At 43.1% G+C, this 19,846-nt stretch overlaps 1 protein-coding gene and 2 long non-coding RNA genes across 4 annotated transcripts in view; 2 read left to right on the top strand and 1 right to left on the bottom strand.

Moving 5' to 3' along the window:
- The window catches only part of LOC135242648 (receptor-type tyrosine-protein phosphatase beta-like), a 73,006-nt gene that overhangs the window by 27,360 nt on the left and 25,800 nt on the right, over positions 1-19,846 (top strand). The window lies entirely within an intron of this gene.
- Positions 191-6,319, bottom strand: LOC135242666 (uncharacterized). 2 transcript variants are annotated; one of them, XR_010326416.1, is made up of 2 exons: positions 5,620-6,319; positions 191-2,283 (listed from the first exon to the last, which is right to left on the bottom strand). It is a non-coding gene; the product is annotated as an uncharacterized LOC135242666 (long non-coding RNA). The 2 variants fall into 2 exon arrangements; XR_010326417.1 differs by lacking the exon at positions 5,620-6,319 and adding an exon at positions 2,987-3,132.
- LOC135242667 (uncharacterized) lies at positions 3,644-17,883 on the top strand. The gene is made up of 3 exons (XR_010326418.1): positions 3,644-4,601; positions 17,467-17,488; positions 17,800-17,883. It is a non-coding gene; the product is annotated as an uncharacterized LOC135242667 (long non-coding RNA).

Below are 19,846 nucleotides of genomic sequence, written 5' to 3'. Positions count from 1 at the left end.
GCTTTTGGCCCCCGAAAGGCTTGCGCCGGTACTGCCGGTCATAGTAAATACACTGGCTACTCCCGCAGCCACTGTCACTGGTGACACATTTCCCGGCTCTGCACCTGAGAGCGGTTTCGAGCGGTTTCACCTCCGAATTCCCCATCATGACGTCAGCTCCTGCAGCAGTGGGGCTTCTCTTCAGATCAAATCAAATCAAATCAAATTTTATTTGTATAGCGTATTTTACAGCAGTTGTCACAATACGCTTTACAGACAACCCTGGCCTCTAAACCCCCACAGGAGCAAGCCTAAGGCAACAGTGGCAAGGAAAAACTCCCTGTGGCAGTTGGGAAGAAACCTTGGAAGGAACCAGGCTCAAGGGGGAAACCCATCCTCCTCTGGTCGGCTCAGGGTGCCGACTGGTGACCAGCACGTCAGCCAGTTTTATAAGATATGCAATGTGGCTCAGATGATGGGTGGGGCCGGGTGGCGGTGATGGGGAACAGCAGGTGGCGACAGATGTGGGCAGGGTGGAGGCAGGGAGGCAGGGAGGGGCTGGACCGCAGAGGTGGGGGAGACCAGACGACTCTCGAAGCTCTCTCGAGGGTTGGGGCAAGAGCCCCGCCGGCAGCGTGGGGAAGAGGGTAGAAAGGCAATTAAGGAATTTGCAATATAGCAGACCGTGAGTAAGGTGGCAGTGGTATGTATTGGGGGGACCCCGCCAGGAGTAGAATATGGCTGCATATCTACTAGGACAGGGATGGAGAGCCCATGCAGTCATGAGGGGTAGACAACCATACCATCAACCGCCTATCAAGAGCCAGCCCATGTAAAGTCGGGTCACAGCTGACTGATAGGTGACAGTAAGGAAAGGATTGCCACCTACAAAGCTCTATGACTACAGGCTTCTCGCACCCTGTCTCCAGACTACAACTGATTGTAAGCCTGAGCATAGAGGTGCGTTTTTAATCTAGATTTAAATATTGAGACTGTGTCTGACTCCTTTATAAAATTTATCTTCCAATCACACGACTGGGATGTGGCCTTTTCAACTGGGCAGGCCACCAACGGGTCCAACTAAATAAAATAAAATAAAAAAAGTTTCCAAAAATTAGAACAGCTCACAGACATTTTCAACCACACAAGGGGTATTTAAGATCTGTGTAACTCTTCACGTTCCACGTTAAATGCACATAATGAGAGAAGATAGTCAGAGTCGATTGTTAAATTCTTTGTTTTTCTCTTTCTGTTTTAACTGTAGGTATTGAATATACTATTCAAGTAGGCCTACATCCAGATATAAATTTCCGGCTTATTAAAAAAAATATATTTTGCATACACTATTATGCTATTACATAATTGGCAGCGTTATAGTCTATCTGACAAGGTTGTCGGTCGGCTTATTCTCGTATCGGAGTGGTGAAAGACAAACAGCTGAGCGAACAGAACAGGGGCTTCGAGCAGGTTTTTCCGGGAGCCCCACTTCGATTTTACGAAAAGTTTCGCACGGCTATGCCCCATACGCACCCGCGCAACAGTAGCGCATTTGGTGTTAAATCAACACTTATAGAGTAGCCTACATTCACTCCGAACGCGTGCGTGATTCCTATTGGACTCTTTTATGCCCTCCGAAAGGTTGAATCAACTCTGCGCACGTTACCCTGCTGTCAGTGCTGTTGCGAGTTCCATAGGGAAGTGTGTGATGTTGAGCAAAAGGCGAATAAAAAACAAATGTCCGTCAGTGCCTAAGTCAGTAGGCTACACTAAGGTGTACTTTTACAAAACGGCCGATACAAGCATATAAATAACCAGGAGAAATAACCAGGGCGGAAATAACCACCACTAGTGGAACATGTGCCATTGCCAGTGCAGCCATGTTAAGAAATGAATGACAAGTGAGCCGCTTATCTGCGATGGGAAATCGAAGGTCGACTCGGACAGTCTGACAAACTGTCCGCTCACTGGCAGCAGAAGGAAAGAAAAACGTGTGAGATGCGATGTCATCAGATTTTGCAGGATTGCGGATAGCGGGAGGGGGGTATGTGTCCGTAAAAACTATGCAGGCTATGCAACTTCTGCGTAAACGGAGAGGATGGGAGTTCTGCTGCTTGTAGCGCCACCCCCCCGCCCCCCCCCCCTCCCTCCCCCCCGCTCCCCCGCAACGCGCTTCTGTGCGCTGTGTCACAGTTTAAAAAATTTGACGAAGCGGACTTTGTACCTCAAGTATCGTGTGGCCGTGAGAAAGGGACTGACGGGGGGTTTCGTTCGCCCAGTGTTAACGATCCTCATCATGTCTGCGACCTGTGCGGGACAGAGAACGAATCGAATCCATTGCAAACCACTAAATTCAAGAAGTTAAATTCTCAATTTAAATTAATTAAATTCAAGAAGTGAAATTGAATGTCTCTATTTAACACTACTCAGGAATATAATGGGCGTTGAACTCTTTTGGATCCATCTCAAATTTTTCTTCCTGGGGAGATGCCATCAAATACTGTAAAAATTAAAGGTGGCTCTTCTTAAAATAACGAGTAACGCGGCTGCCTTAAAATCTTGAGTTAGGCAAGTAACGGATCGGATCTTCAGTTCTTCAAACTTCTGTATGAAGAATTATGAAGAATTGAAGATCCCGTTGTTCGCCGGATCTTCCGTTGTTCAAGATTTTAAGGCTCCCAGGTTACTCGTCTGTTTATTACAGTTTGGGTACTGGCACGGGTCAGCACTTAATCCTGGTCACAGGGTGCTCTGTTACTCCACACCTCTTGTATCTTTTTTTTTACTTTTTCTTCGTTCTCCTGTTGTCAAACACTGACCAAATGTCTGGTCGCGTAGGGCTATGCAGACCAAACGGGACAAAAGTGGCCGCTTTTTGTAATTGGCCATTCGATTCTCTCTTTGCAAAAATGCATCGTACTCAGTAAGTACAAGGTTAAAATTATACAGGCACCATTTGACCCTGTTTTACAGGCTTTTGCCCTCGTAAAACTCCCGAAACAACACGGACCCCGTCAGTTTTGGACGCCGTCCGTGGCTCGTCAACGTTACAGTCTAGTTCTGCGTTCTTTTCCGTCATTTTCCAACGGGAACACATCCTCCCACTTGATCGCTGACTGTGACCGCGGGGTCGTTATCTCCTTAAACCCAAAGTCGCCGGATCACCCTGCAGAAGTCACTTGTTGCTTAACAAAAGTCACAGCTCGTAAGACTGGTACATTTCATTCCGCTGTCACGGTCTATTGTGAATCGATGTGCAATTACACACGTGTCTTGGTATCATGAACAAAATATTTATTACCGAGATACTTATGATTGCAGAAATGTTCGCTTATCGACTGTGCGTGCGTGTGGGAATGTTTTTTTGGAGCGCATATTACTGTGATATATTATCAGCCTATAGCAACACATCTAATAATAAAAAGTATACATATCCATCATATTGCTTATGTAGTTGTCCTAGTGAAGGGGCAAATTAAGATATCAAAAAGGGGCAGGCGATGTGAAATTAAACCTGTCTATCGGGCAGGATTCCCCAACCCCTTAAAAATTCCACGCGAAATCTCCGCTGGCTTGTGGTTGCGGGGACAGTGTCGTGGACTTTAAATCTGCCACAGGAGACGATAAGGAAATAAAGACAGGGCTCCATAAAGCCTGGTTGAGCAGCCTAGAATTCCGTTATAAGTAGCTGTATCTTCAGTGGCGCGGAGGCGCGTTGGAATAGGCTACCCGTAGTTTGCGTAATGTTCTGCGGCTCGACGGGCACAAGGCGTTTTTTTCAGTCAATCCTTAAATGTTAAGAATACCAGAGCTTGGTAAAGCTACCCTATACGACTGTCATTTAGGGAGAGATGACCACAACAACCGCACCGTATGAGCTATTTTTGAACGTTTTGTCCCGGTCACATTTGGGATTTCTAGATATGTAGGGCGTTTCAAGTTAACTACAAATGAATAGCGGTCTCCGGATGTGCCACTGTATATCTTATGTACGTTTTTGTAGTATAGATATTATCATACATCCTATGCTCATCGCGCACTTATTTCAGGAATGGGGAATCAAGCCGATAAATATTTATCTAAATTGTACAGTCCACTGGGGATGGGACTGCGGTAAAAAAAAAGAAGAAAAAAAAAGAAAAAAGAAATGCAATCGCCGGATATACAAAATAGATTAGATTAGATTTAAGAGTTTTTATAAGGGGAAATAAGGGAAGGGAAAGCTGAACAGGCGGAGAGTTGAGCAGGCGGGTCACCAGCGCGAAACGCTAACTTTTAATTGGACGCTTGCAGTTAGCGCTCCACCCAGAAAACGTAAACTTTCTTCCTCTTGGACCGTTTCTCACGGCTTTAGCGAAATTGTGAAGACAGAAGTGTGAGTAGTAGGGCTCTATCGAGTTTGATGTTAGAATCTATAACACATTTCGTTTGATTCTGTCACCATACGCAAAGAGGGTCGAGAAGAGAGGACAGAAACGAAAACGCGAGCGCGTGCTGTTGACATGCCGGGGGGCATCAGCAAATAATCCACGCGCAACTGTCACCGATAGAGCCTCATCATGAGGGTGCTGTCCTTTAACGGGGTCTTGTATACGACGCTTCTTGGCCTTTTGATGTTTTGTAAGGTAAGTGATTACTTTAAATTTCAAATAGTTTGAAACAGTTTCTTTTTTTGGGGGAGGAGTAGGGGAAGTCCACATTTGCGAGTCAGTGTGTGTTTGCACCTGCTGCAGGTAACTGTTCGTAAACTTCAGTGAAGTCTCTTTGGGCGACAGTTCTGTTGTTTCGCCAATTGTCATTGATACCACGATTTTAAAAACCGTTTTATAACGGGACATAAGCTTAAGGCTTAACTGTGCTCTATCTCCAGCCTACTTAAAAACGGCAGTTACAACAGCAGATGTCAGGAAGAAACATGATTGTTGGTGTGATGACTGGCTTGATGTACAAACGAAAAACTAGGCACATTTAAATGGCAACAGTCGAGCCAAATGTATTAATATTCTGTTCAGAGTGATATTCTATATCCAACCACATTATCCTTGATGAGAAAAGACAAAAAATTTATATATGACAAGTTATTGCCATCTTTTTAAAATAATCACACTGTCATCACAATGCAACCATTATAGCAGACTACAGTATCCAATTAAAGTTAAACAGGGAGAGTTTGGTTTTAAGCCTGGCCTCATACAGGTGATGATGTGTGAGTGTACAGATAATCGGTTTTCCTGTGCACCTTAGCCTGCAGGTGAATTTACCTGTGCCTTTTGACTCTCAGCTGAGAGTGCCCCCTTGCATTTGATAGCTTACTTGGGGCTGAAAATATAATTACACTCAAATTTGATTGCAACTGCCATGGAACTTAAAACTTTCATATACATGAGATTTATTGTCATTTTGAATATGTCGACATACACTGAATTTTCAATGCAAAACAACTGCCAAATGTTTCACGTAAAACAACTTGTCCTTACAACAAGTGCATTTCTGGAAACAGTCCCACCAGTTCAGTAACCAAAAAAAAAAAGACAAAAAAAAGAGTACTGTGTTAAGTTTTTGTGCAAACATTTAGAAGGGTTACAGCATTTCACAGAGCATGGGGAAGAATTTGGCCAGGTGAAGACCTTGAGGTGCACTCACCTGGTCCCTCTGTACTGGTGAAACTACAACCAGGAAGTGTCTCTGTAATCCTTTAATGATCTCCAGCGGAGAGATAGAGAGGCTGAACGGGATGGGATTCAAGCCCGTGATGTTGTGCTGTGGTGATCGATGTTGTGCTGTGGTGATCGGTGTTGTGCTGTGGTGATCGATGTTGTGCTGCAGTGATCGATGTTGTGCTGTGGTGATCGATGTTGTGCTGTGGTGATCGATGTTGTGCTGTGGTGATCGGTGTTGTGCTGTGGTGATCGATGTTGTGCTGCGGTGATCGATGTTGTGCTGCGGTGATCGATGTTGTGCTGTGGTGATCGATGTTGTGCTGTGGTGATAGAGAGAGGCTGTTTGGCTTTGGCTGTGCTCCAGTGATGGGTGTCAGTTCTTCTGTGGGGTGATGGTAGATTGGGGATCCCGTTGGGGAGGGGGGGTTTGGGGGGGGTGGAGGGGGCGTATGCTGAGGGTTCTCCCATCCAGGACCCCCGAGTTCGCAACGCAAACAACAAAGCTGCTGCATCATAATATTTACGGTGTTGCTGGAGCTCCAGGGAAATGCTCACTTACATTCACTTCGCTGGGTACACAGTTCACTCCCTAATGCAGACACTAGAAAGCCAGACTTAAGAAAAAAATATACAAAGCATGGAAGTAGCAGTAGTTTGGCAGGGAACTAATGACTGAACAAACAGAAAAAGAACAGAAGAGGGGGCGGGGGCTGCGGGGGCTGCGGGGGCTGCGGGGGGGGGTGTCTGCGGGGGGGGGGGGGTGGTTGGGGTGTTCTGGTCGCTGTAGAGCTCATACAGTCCTTGATGATACCATCACTGCCTCATTAAGACTGAGGAACTGTGGCCTCGGTGATAAATGCGCTGGGGAGAAAGTCTGTGAAGTGAAACTTCGCTGAAGGACTCCATGATGGGGGCGGATAAAGTCCTGCCAAGGCGTAAAAAAAAAAAAAACCAAGCTTTGTGTTCTAAAGCCCAGACGGCTGGGGATGGGGGCTGGGGGGGTTACACCTTCAAGGAGTTTACATCACCTCTTTCCTGTTATTCTCCCGGCGTTTGCCCTGGCTCCCCCGCCGAGCCCCCGCCCCCCCCCCCCCCCCAGCGTGGGTCATCCTGGTTTTCGCGCCTGCTCGCGTCCGCCCCCTAAACGCGGCCCCGTCACCACGGCGATCCAGTAATAACATCCTCTGAGGGGAGTCCCGTCAGAACGCGGACAGGAAGTTGAAAGGGGACACAGAGTACCGCCGCACAATGCCGACGGAACGCGCCGCGCAGGCGCCGGGGGGAGTCTTATTTACCGGACCGCGCTGAGGGTGGAGTTAGAGAGAGAACGGGAAAATCAGACGGGTCACGCGGGAATGAGCCCAAGTTGCCACTGGGTGCAAATGGGTAAAACTCTCCCGGTCTCGTCCTGGTCATGAGCGCAAACTGAGCGTTCCGTTTATTATATGGGCGGCAGTGTGGCATAGTGGGTGAGGAACTGGGCTTGTAACCGAAAGGTTATAGGTTCGATTCCTGGGTAGGACACTGAACGTTGTACCCTTGGGCAAGGTACTCAACCTGCATTGCTTCAGTATATATCCAGCTGTATAAAATAGATGCAATGCAAATGCTGTGTAAAAAAAAAAGACGTTGTGTGAGTCGCTCTGGGTGAGAGCGTCTGCTAAATGCCTGTAATGTAATGTTATAATTTTGATTGGCGTTACGTTGAGCGACGGTGAACTGCATGAGATGTGGTGTGCATAACACCAGGCATGAAACTGTTACAGTGCATTGCTTAAAGGAGAAGTGGAAGTTAAATCTAATGATCTAATTGACAGGAAGCAGAACTGTGTTTTTTTCTGTGGTTTTCGTTTAGTTTTCTAAGTGGCGAAACACCCAAAAACCTCAATTACCGAACCACAACTTCTTCAAAGCTTTCTGAGTCAAAAACGTGCCTCAAGTCCCAGCACCGCGGCTAAGTTATGAACTTGACAGGTCTCTCAAGGGTAGTAGAAAATATATTTCTTACCGGACGGTGTAATTTGGATTTGTAAGAGTTTTTTTTTTTTTTTACGGTTTTCGATTTGCATTCCCGTATTTCTTGAAGGCCTTCTTTCAGACACATTGGGAGGCTGTGAAAACCACGGCCCCTGGATACCTGCAGGGGGCGCCATAGCTCAGGAGGTAAGAGTGGTTGTCTGGCAGTCGGAGGGTTGCCGGTTCGATCCCCCGCCCTGGGCGTGTCCCTGAGCAAGACACCTAACCCCTAGTTGCTCCCAAAGAGCTGATTGGTGCCTTGCATGGCAGCCTTTCACCGTTGGTGTGTTGGTGTGTGAGTGTGTGTGTGTGTGTGAATGGGTGAATGAGAGGCATCAATTGTAAAGCGCTTTGGATAAAAGTGCTATATAAATCAGTGCATTTACCATTTACCTGCGTAGCAAGATCAGTCGATGCCTCTTCAAGACTTCGTAGCCAATGCCCCTGTAAAACATGGGTATAATTATATACATGATAGAGCTACTAATTGTTTGTATGTCAGTCGATGATCTACAGGCCTAGGTAACATTAATTTAGAAGGCTAGTGTTTGCAGGGTAGCTACACTACCCTACGTAAAAAGTAGTAAACACTAGAAAGCACAAGTAAGTTTCAAGTCTTGGCATTCAAGTCCAAGTGAAGTCACGAGTCACTGGTGTTGAATTCAAAGTCGAGTTGCAAGTCATTTGTGATATTGTCAAGTCGAGTCTAAAGTCATCATATTTGTGACTCGAGTCCGCATCTGTGGTCGGTGGCGTGTGAAGCGGTATACATACACACGCCCAGAGGGGTGTTAGGGCGAGGGTTAGTGTTACCGCCACTTTCACTTCACTTTACACTGCGTCTCAGTCGCTGAGCCTGTCGCTCTTATCCACAGCGATGCACAGCAGCGGAGAATGTCACCGTTACTCTCAGAAACGCTGTGAAAGCGCTCAGCACCGTTTCATGGGCTCTGTCACTGAGAACAGGTGGACATCATTCTGGGGTTTTGCATGAGTGCTTTAGATCCACAGCTTATATGTTCATATATATAATTCACAGACAAAAATGAATGTGAATCTAAGCCTAATACCTTCTTTGCCATATTTCCTGTACCAATAGGCCAATAGTATTGGGTTTAAAAACTTAATATATGTGCATTTATTGAATAACAAACCAAATGACTTTTTAAAATTTTCTACCTACAATAACACAAAAATATTTTTTTATTTAAAAATAATACTAAAAAAACTTAATAGTTTTACTTAAAAATAATCTTAGACACAACCTCAAAATAGCTTTTGGTTTTTATTGCAATTTAACAAATTATTGGAAATCTATGCAATCATTTTGCAAATGCAAGGTTGGGGGAGGTGGGGTAGTTAAATTGACCAAAATCTACATTAACTGAATTCTTCTCTACCGAAGGGTTTTTTAAATAAAAAATTTAAAAAGGTGAATGAAAATGAGGTGAATAAATAAAACGGATAAAAATGATTAATATTTTGGCCTATTAAAAAAAAATATTTAATGTATCTATCCAGGCATATGTTTGCCCCATTAATGTACTGAATGTTTATGGTTCAGATAAAGTTTAGCCAAGTAAGTTAAATAGTATAATTTATTTTAAAATGTAAAGTAATAAAAATGCTGTTTTTAAACATAATTTTCTGAACAAAATAATAATAATGATAACAATAATAATAATAATAATGCATTTTCATGAGGTGTTTTTCATACACCCAAAGCACTGCATGCAGACACATGTTAAAACATTGAGTGTTTTTTAAGAAAAGTGTAATACAGCTGGTTTGCAGATTATTTCCACTATAAATGATTGCCATTTCACACTTTCATGCGCCACATAAAGTTTGAATGAAACTTCTCATACAGCTCTTCATCAAAAGGGGAATAAAACATTAAATAAAACATTAAACAAAATGGGGCCAAACATATTGCCTTTGAAACCAATTCATGAGCTCAACCTCAAAGAGTGACAGTACCGTAGTCCATGTAAATGAGGAGGACGTCCCTATTGCACAGTTGAATGGGGCTGTTGTCTGAGACATGGCTGGGCTCTGGGTTGTTCAGGAGAAGGGGAGGGGGTGGTGATGGGAAATTCATCTGCGGATGTGGTTCTGGGGGGGATGTCACAACAGCCCACTCTGTCTTTCTCTGAGATAACGGAAATTTATTTATTTTTATTTATTTATTTAAAAAAAAAAGGAACACTAACTCCTTTATGATTTATGCTCACTTACAAATGCCAGTGCCTTGCGCAAGACATGCGTTGTGTTCTCCGATTACGTAAGTCTGGTTTGAATGGGAACTGTCAGGCAGGGCATTGTGCCACCTGTTCCTGCAGAGGACAGGATACAATCAAATTATATATTTGGTTTTAATTTTTGGTGAATTTTCTTTTGGAAGAATAATGAAAATAATGACTTTATGGCACCGAATGACCGTTTCAGCAGCTGGATGGAGGGTTGCACTGCATGACACTAACCGTGAGTTCTACCGTTAACAGTGTGATGCTCAGGATCCAGCAATTACGAACGGATGACAACCAAACAGCTGCTTTCCTAACAGTGGGCGGAAATCAAAGCGGGGGGTGGGGGTAGGGGGTGTTGGGGGGTGGGGGGGGGGGGGCGTTGGGCGGTGGCTGCTGTCAGTCACTCTAGCTTTGCCTGGTTGGCCCCTTGTTGGTGAAGCGTGCAGGAGGACAGGCGATGGACCAGTTTTTTTTTTTCTGTTTTAATGCTGCGCAATGCAAATGACCCCAGCGTGCGGTAGGCTGGTAATTTACATGTTCTCAGGTTTGGCAGTGCCTGGGGGGGGCTGTGTTTTTTTTTTTTTTTTTTGGGGGGGGGGTGGGTTGTTAAACAGAGCTCATAGGTCCATGCTGCTCCTCACTGACCCCACATGGAGATCTGCTCATTTATTCCCATCAGGGAGTTTTTTTTTTATCGCCGCTGTTTTACTTTAGATCATGAGCAGTTTCTCTCTTTCTCCTAACTTTCCTCTTTCCATCACTTTCACACAGGGTAATACACATCTCCACTGTCCGTAAGACTTTGTTCCGGAAAGTCTTCTAACTGTACTTTCTTAGCGAACTCAAACCTGGCTGTTCTGGTATTGAGGCTTTGCTGTGGTTTGCATCTTACGGTGAAAGACTGAGGTTCTACTGGCGTAGTCTTCTCTCCATGGAGTCTTTGACACATCTGTGCCTACATCCTCTAAAGTGTTCTTGATCTGTTTGACAGTTGGAAAAGGGAGTTTCTTCGCATTTGATAGTATGCTAACTACAGTGGACTTTCGTGGTCTACCAGGTCGTTTGCTGCAATGCTCACCGTTGTATTGTTGCTCACTAAAAAGTATGTACAGTATGAGACGGTTGACTTTGTTTTGACTGTGTTCGTTTATTCAGATTTTTCAGCCTCATAATGGTCTGGCTCCTCCAGCTGCCACTCGAAAACCAAGAAAGAAAAAAGAAAATTTTACTATTTTTGTCTTGTTTTTTTTTTTTTGCTTACTACTACAGAAGTTCCCTGTCTGCCTTGCAGGGTAAAATGGTGGTGAAACCCCAGAAGAGATTTTTACTCAAACAACCATTAAATTCAGGGTTCACAGCAGGCACAGGCTCCAGGAAATAAAGTATAAAGTCCTTTGTCCCAGAAAAAGCAGAGGGAAACTTTTATGTAAATTCTTATCTGCGTATGCAGAGCGCACAACTTTTTTTTTTTTTTTCCATCGAGGCTGAAAAAGCGTGTCTTGCTTTACTGACTGTGCAGTGACATCATTTTGCCTCACAGCCAACCTGTTATTATTGAAATGAGATTTCCATTCCAAAACAGGCATCCAAATGCGATGGGGCTTGGAGTGACTGACGCCGCAGACACAGCGATGTTATGGTTCAGAAATATGGAAACGTGAAATATGGAAACGGACATTGGTGTGCATTTGGTGTGCAATTCCCACAACCCTTTGCATTTTGTCAGGAAGTTCCACCGGTGACCCAGCAAGGCCTTCACATTTGGGAGAACATAAACCAGACTGTACCAAGCCCCAGACGGCCAAGCGGTCATCAGGAGAAGAGCTCCATTTCATCTGGAGCCCTTTGTTTCCTCGAACATGGGAACCTTTGAAATGCACATATTTTCATGTGTCTTTCATAAATTAAAAAAAAAAAAAACTGTGTGTGATGGTTCATCTCGGTGGCAAACTCGTCATCATACTGCTTATACTGATATATTTATCAAAGTTGTATAAATGCCAGTGTCCCTTGTATGGATGAAAGAATATTATTTTCATCTATTGGGAAAAAAATGAATGGGCCTCACGTGAGTGTAAGAACGAGCTGGGTCGAAAAGAACAGTTTAGTTCTCCAGCCGTCTGCTTAAAAAGTCCGCTTTTGACAGAAGCCAGTATGTACTTGCTATTTTTTTTTTTTTAAAAGCGAAATGAAGTTGAAACTGTTGAAATTTCACACTTTGCCGCCCGTTTCTCCGATACGCTGTGTTTTTCCGAAAAGGGAAGTGGCTCCACACGCCACCGCCCATTTCCTGTTCGGTTCCGTGCCTCGCTGTTTGACCCCGGGTTCATACAATTCCATCAATAACGCACCTTAACTTTGATCACTAACGCTCGTTAATGGGCGCTTTCGCCCCCCACTTCCTTCTCGATTTCTGGCGAGTTTGGTATAGTAATTTTATGATCGTAATTTTTTAAAAAGGCGACAGGGACAGGAGGCTTCCTGCAAAGGCCGGTTTTTCTGTGGGTGGAATTGACGCCATTTAGAGCAGTTCTTCAGTAGCCTTCGGCACGTAACCGAATGCCTGACTGAGGGGGTGTCTCTGGGGGGAGGAACGCTGAGGCTTCGCAGTCCAACATCAACTCCGGGAATTTTTCTTTTTTTGGGGGGAAATTTGAGAGTTAAAAAAACGATCCCCATTCCCAGTGCGTTGCGTGCTGGTGATTTAGCCTAACCTCCTGCAGGTGATCTGTGCTTCTTTTACTACCTTAACCAGCTGCTGAATACCTGACCGGCCTCACCTGCCTGTGGCCCTAAATAAGCCTGCTACAGCTTCACCTGCCTGTGGCCCTAAATAAGCCTGCTGCAGCTTCACCTGCCTGTGGCCCTAAATAAGCCTGCTGCAGCTTCACCTGCATGTGGCCCTAAATAAGCCTGCTGCAGCTTCACCTGCATGTGGCCCTAATAGGCCTGCTGCGTTGCTGAATGGAAGAGCAAGTAGGCTTTGATGGGACAGTTTTTGCGTGGACCGTGCACTTTCAATACAGGCTTGTGGTTGTTTGTTGTTGGCTATTTCTTTTGCCTTTTTTGTGGTTGTTGGACCCGGTGGAATGTTCTTTTTTGTTTTAGGCGCACATTATTGTTAGGTTTTTGGGTCAGGGTAGGAAACCTGTGGAAGGCTCACCCTGTCTTTTCATCAGGAGAAAGACGACTGTGTGTGGCAGTCTGGAGTTAATAGTCTTTGTGTGCTCTGCTACCCTGCATTTTGCTTCATGCTGGGGTTTTATTTTTGTGTATTTTCACACTGCGTATTCTCCTCTTCACTGTTCTTCTTTTTTTGCTCAGAAAGCCGTGCTTCTAAATGCTGTAATTCCACAAAATGTGTGATAGCTGTCAAATGATGTACTGCTTTTTGTACATTAAACTTGCAGTGACATCGCAACAGCGTTTCGCTCTCTGATCTAACGCTGGTTTTTGTTCCCGTTTCGAAACTTCACAGCCTGTATGTCGCTGCGTCAAACTGGTTAACACTCGCGCTGGTTCACAAGGCAAACTTCGAACGATACGAACCCACAAGGGGCACGCCTTATCAGTATGTGAGGCGTTTTGGACACAACATACACCCACACACCCACATAAAAAATGTAAATAACAGAAATGAGAAAACACTCGATGAAACTCATAATAATATGGCAGCTAATAACGTGTGTTTCGTTTTTTTAAATGGCAGATATTCAGCACTGATATATTCATGGTCTTTCCTTAAGGATCTTTCAGCAACAACGGTATAAGAACAGAAAAGCATCAGTAGCTCCATGGATACGACCCCTTGTGTATTCCATACATCAGGTTGCCATGACAGCAAGACCAGGGGTCAGTTCACTCAGCCCAGGTGTCCCCATTTTATGGAGACATTTTTCTTTCTGGTCTGTGTCGCCCAGCTTCCTGGTCACGTGACCTAGTTACCAGAAAGTCAGAGTGAACCCAGAATGCTGCAGTAGGGTTCAACTTTAGGTCATTTCTCTTTGCTGTGTGTGTGTGTCAGAGAGAGAGAGAGAGAGAATAACCACTTTGCTGGTTCATGGAGCAAAGCTGTGTTCATTTTAGCATTCCACTGTCCTCTCATTTGCTTCTCATTTATAGTGTAAAAGAAAGGAACTCTTGTACGCTGTGTCTTTTTTTGGTCAGTTTTACTGATCAGCTTGTTTTGCCATCGGCGTATGCAGTTCTGTTCTTCCCTTTTTAGTGTTGTGGTTCATAAAGCATATCTTTGCTTCGTCGTCCCCTAACTGTATTGTAGGAATTTGGGGTTTCACCTTTCGGGCTTAAAAAACATAAAAAAACATAAAAAACAATGTAAAAGGTAAAAAAACAATTCAAGGCTGCAGTGCAACAAACAACATGTCCCCTGCCGCTCAAATGACCCTGGTGGGGGGTACTGGGGGGCAGGGGCAGCCAGGGGAGGGGTGTGGGGGGGGGTACTGGGGGTGGGGGTGGGGGTGTCTGCTGGTTAAGGAGCTCGGCCTCTAGCCTGAAGGTCCCTGTGGACGACTTCCTGTCCCCGACTGCCAAGGCTGTGGTCTGGAGCTGCTGCAGGCTGATAAAGACATGCCAAGGCCATGAGCTCCGGCAGCACGGCCCACACCATTACACCATTACACTGTTACCCCATTACACCATTACACTGTTACCCCATTACACTGTTACCCCATTACCCCATTACACTGTTACCCCATTACACCATTACACTGTTACCCCATTACACCATTACACTGTTACACCATTACACCATTACACTGTTACCCCATTACACTGTGACACCATTACACCATTACACTGTTACCCCATTACACTGTGACACCATTACACCATTACACTGTTACCCCATTACACTGTTACACCATTACACCATTACACTGTATTACACTGTTACACCATTACACCATTACATTGTTACACCATTACACCCCCTGCACAGCACAGCTTAAAGTATAGATCATTACACAAAACGCCTCCCCCCCCCACCAATACGGCCCACACCATTACACTATTACATTGTTACAATGTTACACATTACACTGCTACATCGTTACACTGTTACACCCATTACACCATTACACTGTTACATCATTACAGCGTTAGACCATTACACTGTTACATTGTTACACCATTACACCCCTTGCATAGCACAGCTTACAGTATAGACCATTACACCAAACGCCAGCCCACACCATAACATCATTACACCCCTGCACTTAGAGTACAGACCATGCCATTTTCACCAAAGGCCTTTTAAACTCGGACCACATTCCTCTACTTTAGCCACTCTCTCGCTGAACTGTCCTTGGAATGACTGCTCTGGGTCTCAGGCTTTATCTAACTTTTTTTAAATCGATTTTCCCCTTTGTGTTTCAATAACCATGTAAAACCGCACTCCTAAAAAATGGTTTTAGTGCTATTTTCACAAGCAATTTTTTATTTTTAGAAAAAAAAATTTTTTTAGCTAAAATTATTTCCCACCAGTGTACTGAATCAAGGAGAATTCAGTCAACAGTTCAGAAAACAAAACAATGAAGGCGGTGTGATGACTTTGGAGGTTTACATATTAACCAGTCTGGTAAACAGCGGCTGCAGTGAGAGACTGAGGTAGAGGTGGGGTGACGGCAACGCTCTGGGAATGCCAGCGAGGTCTTCTGTTTGCTCGCGGTTTTCACTAATCATTAAAGCCCGAAGGACGGTCCTGCACCACCAGGAAGTGGATCTGATATTACCAAACCAAAAAGCCATTTCCAGCACGCAATTTTTTTTGCATGGTGCCCATTTTAGGCGTCTATTTTCTATGTGTGTAATAATAGCTGACAATCGCAGGAAGACAATTCTGTTTGTTTTTTAGGGGTTTTGTTTCCTTGTTTTAAGATTGATTCTCAAGATTAAGATTAAGATTGATTTGTAGCTTCGTTCATAATATAATACTTGATCAATAATACTATAATAATAAAATAATACACTATAATAGCATTAATAATAATAATAATAATAATAATAATATGTGCATGCACATCCATACATTCATTCATTTATTCATTCATACATACATAAAATATGTACATAAGTACATATATACATACATATGTTTCAATGCATTCATAATTTTATGCAGCACCTTTCGTGTATAGCCTGTGCTACAGTACATGATTAAAACACAGAGTTGTTGAAACGTTTACTGAAGAAGGTCACCGGCTGAAACCAAAACGAGAGTGGAGCTGAGCTGCTGTTGGAATGACGGGGAACGGATCCGCTCTCGAGTAGCGCTGTACGAGCGCAGACCTGCTGGGGACCCGACCGCGCCCCTGGGGAGGAATTAAAACACTCCTACGGGGAGCGTGAAGGGTGTCAGCCGCACCTGCTGGCTGTCGGGACAGGAGCGTTGTTCCCCTTTATCCCTTTGCCGATTGCACACCCAGCTTAGAACGCATCCATTCCCTCCTCTAAAAAGCCATTTTTGAACATTTTTCAGAAGAAATACAGTACAGGGCAATGATATTATGCTGCCTGTATTTAAAAATAATAGTAATACAATTTTTTAACTTAAAACAATTTAAAGTCGATAAGATTTCAGTCAATTTATCTACCCCTTCTCCTCCTGCCCATCCCTCCACCTGCATCCCTCTTTGCAAAATGATAGACCTCCAATAGTTTGTTTAATTGTAATTAACATCTTTTTATGATATTTGTAGGAAGAAATTGGAAAACAAATGTGTGTGTGTGTGTGGATGGGCTTGATACCACCACAAACAAGCTCATTTCTGTTTTTTTTTTTGTTTTTTGTTTTTTTACCCAAAGTGAACGCGAGCAGTAACTGTTGCGCAGATTTGCATGCCTCCAGTGTGTCTAACATTATTTCCACTGCTTGGTGTGAGTGAATGTAGCAGTGTCATCAACCCCCCCCCAAACCCCCAACCCCCCACCCGCCCACTCAAAACACAACTCACAGCCAGGTTGATACTGCAGGGATGACCTTGTTTTCCAGAAGATATTTACCACGTAACCAACTCCATATCCGTAGCACATTAAACAAATCATGAGGTTGAAACTATGTTTATTTGGGATAGATTATTGAAGGCCAATATGAGTGTTCGTACTGGCAACATTATAAGCTTTTGGTATGATTTTGAATGTTCATTTGAACCTTCTCAAAGTGGTACCTTCAAATAAACAGATGCTGAACCTTACCTCATACAAGGATTCATTCACTCCGGATCTAAAAAAAGACTACCATAAATTGCTTCCAAAATAAGATCATTTTCAATGCCTGGCATCTAAGACACAAATTTATATTTCTAAAATCAACTAAACTTACAACGATTCGGAGAAAATGGTCAATTTCTGTGAAGATCTATCTCTGTTTTGACAACTTACTTAATTGACGAGCCTGTTGTTTGCTGTACATTAAAAACAGTCAGGTGGCGCCATCTACCGGAGGTCATGGGGATTACATCTGACCAAATACAGCCTTTGAAAGTCTGGTGTGTGTGCATGCCTGCGTGCGGAGAACTGAAAATCTTTTTATTTTTCTTTCTCCTCAGGTTTCATGTGAACAGTCAGACTGTAAGTACTGATCTTTGTTTCTCACATATTTTAAAACATTTTGGTCTTTCAGATTTGGCAATGCCAGCATGCTGTTGTCCACTAACAACGTAGCCAGCTCATTGGCTGGTGTGTTAAGCCCACCCATCCCTACAAAAAATAATTTTGTATTTTGCCAAATTTAACCAGAATTTGACCATTTCTGTAATAAAAATAATATTTTATATCTGTAAACAATTCTTCCATAGAAATGTTCTGGAAAATGGCACATTATTGAAAATCTGAATATATTCATAAATTTGATTTATTGGAAAACTGTTGATATCTTTCAGTAATTACAGGGGAAAACAGTACCACAGTGACCACAATCAGTGGACCCTTTTCTGAAGACTCAGATCCTGTTTCCAATGCAACATGTGAGTATGACCATCAGCTCGAGGTGATTCTGAGCTCTCCAGTGTTGCAGTGTGTGGTAGAGGTTAGCGACCCTGCCATGTATATGACTGGAAGCCTCTAGATTTAAAATCCCAGGTAAAACACAACAATATTTTATATCTGTTAACAATCCTTCCATAGAATTGTTCTGGAAAATGGTATATTATTGAAAATCTGAATATATTCATAAATTTGATTTATTGGAAAACTGTTGATATCTTTCAGTAATTACAGGGGAAAACAGTACCACAGTGACCACAATCAGTGGACCCTTTTCTGAAGACTCAGATCCTGTTTCCAATGCAACATGTGAGTATGACCATCAGCTCGAGGTGATTCTGAGCTCTCCAGTGTTGCAGTGTGTGGTAGAGGTTAGCGACCCTGCCATGTATATGACTGGAAGCCTCTAGATTTAAAATCCCAGGTAAAACACAACAATATTTTATATCTGTTAACAATCCTTCCATAGAATTGTTCTGGAAAATGGTATATTATTGAAAATCTGAATATATTCATAAATTTGATTTATTGGAAAACTGTTGATATCTTTCAGTAATTACAGGGGAAAAAAGTACCACAGTGACCACAATCAGTGGACCCTTTTCTGAAGACTCAGATCCTGTTTCCAATGCAACATGTGAGTATGACCATCAGCTCGAGGTGATTCTGAGCTCTCCAGTGTTGCAGTGTGTGGTAGAGGTTAGCGACCCTGCCATGTATATGACTGGAAGCCTCTAGATTTAAAATCCCAGGTAAAACACAACAATATTTTATATCTGTTAACAATCCTTCCATAGAATTGTTCTGGAAAATGGTATATTATTGAAAATCTGAATATATTCATAAATTTGATTTATTGGAAAACTGTTGATATCTTTCAGTAATTACAGGGGAAAACAGTACCACAGTGACCACAATCAGTGGACCCTTTTCTGAAGACTCAGATCCTGTTTCCAATGCAACATGTGAGTATGACCATCAGCTCGAGGTGATTCTGAGCTCTCCAGTGTTGCAGTGTGTGGTAGAGGTTAGCGACCCTGCCATGTATATGACTGGAAGCCTCTAGATTTAAAATCCCAGGTAAAACACAACAATATTTTATATCTGTTAACAATCCTTCCATAGAATTGTTCTGGAAAATGGTATATTATTGAAAATCTGAATATATTCATAACTTTGACTTGAATTACAGGGAAAAACAGTACTTTAAGTCCTGGAAAAAATCCTTCAGTAAAAAAGGTCCTGGAAAACTATATGAATGGAAACATTAATCTGTATGTATTCCAAAAGATGATTTGTTGCCTAACAGTTGAACAAATTCTTTCTTGTCAGGTCAACCATGTGAATTTCAAACAAATGTCTCAACAACAGAAATTTCGATATCTGTATGCAGCTTTGAATTAATCAGTAATTACACCTCAGGACCAGGGATGTACACCATAGAACTGAACTGTTCTAGAGATTTTGATACAGGTAGGTATCGCACCATTTTTTACCAGGTAAATTTTGCACCATTTTATACCATGTAAATTTGCACCATGGTATACTAGGTATGTTTTGCTTAGTGAATTAATGACTTTTGGGCAACTTGGTGACCTTTAGGCAGTCCAACCCTCTACTTTAGGCTGAAACACAAATATGGGACGTTAATAACAACAGTTGGCAACCATCATATCAGTTTTATAGGTTGTGAATTACCATCAGAGTTCCACATGTCTGTTGCAGTAAACTGGTACGATGGATAACAACGCTAAAATAAAACAAATGAATAATATAACATAACATAACGTAATATAATGACGAGAACAGGCCATTCAGCCCAACAATGCTCTCCATTTTCCTAACTAAATTTGTGCTCTGATTACCTACAGACTAGATAGTATCTAACACTGAATGACAAGCATAACAAGGAGCAGTAAGATGCGTTGATGTGGAATTGAAATT

This window comes from Anguilla rostrata, chromosome 16, assembly GCF_018555375.3.
Source record: "Anguilla rostrata isolate EN2019 chromosome 16, ASM1855537v3, whole genome shotgun sequence".
In the NCBI taxonomy this organism is placed as follows: Eukaryota; Metazoa; Chordata; class Actinopteri; order Anguilliformes; family Anguillidae; genus Anguilla; species Anguilla rostrata.
This window is presented reverse-complemented; position numbering and strand designations above follow the sequence as displayed.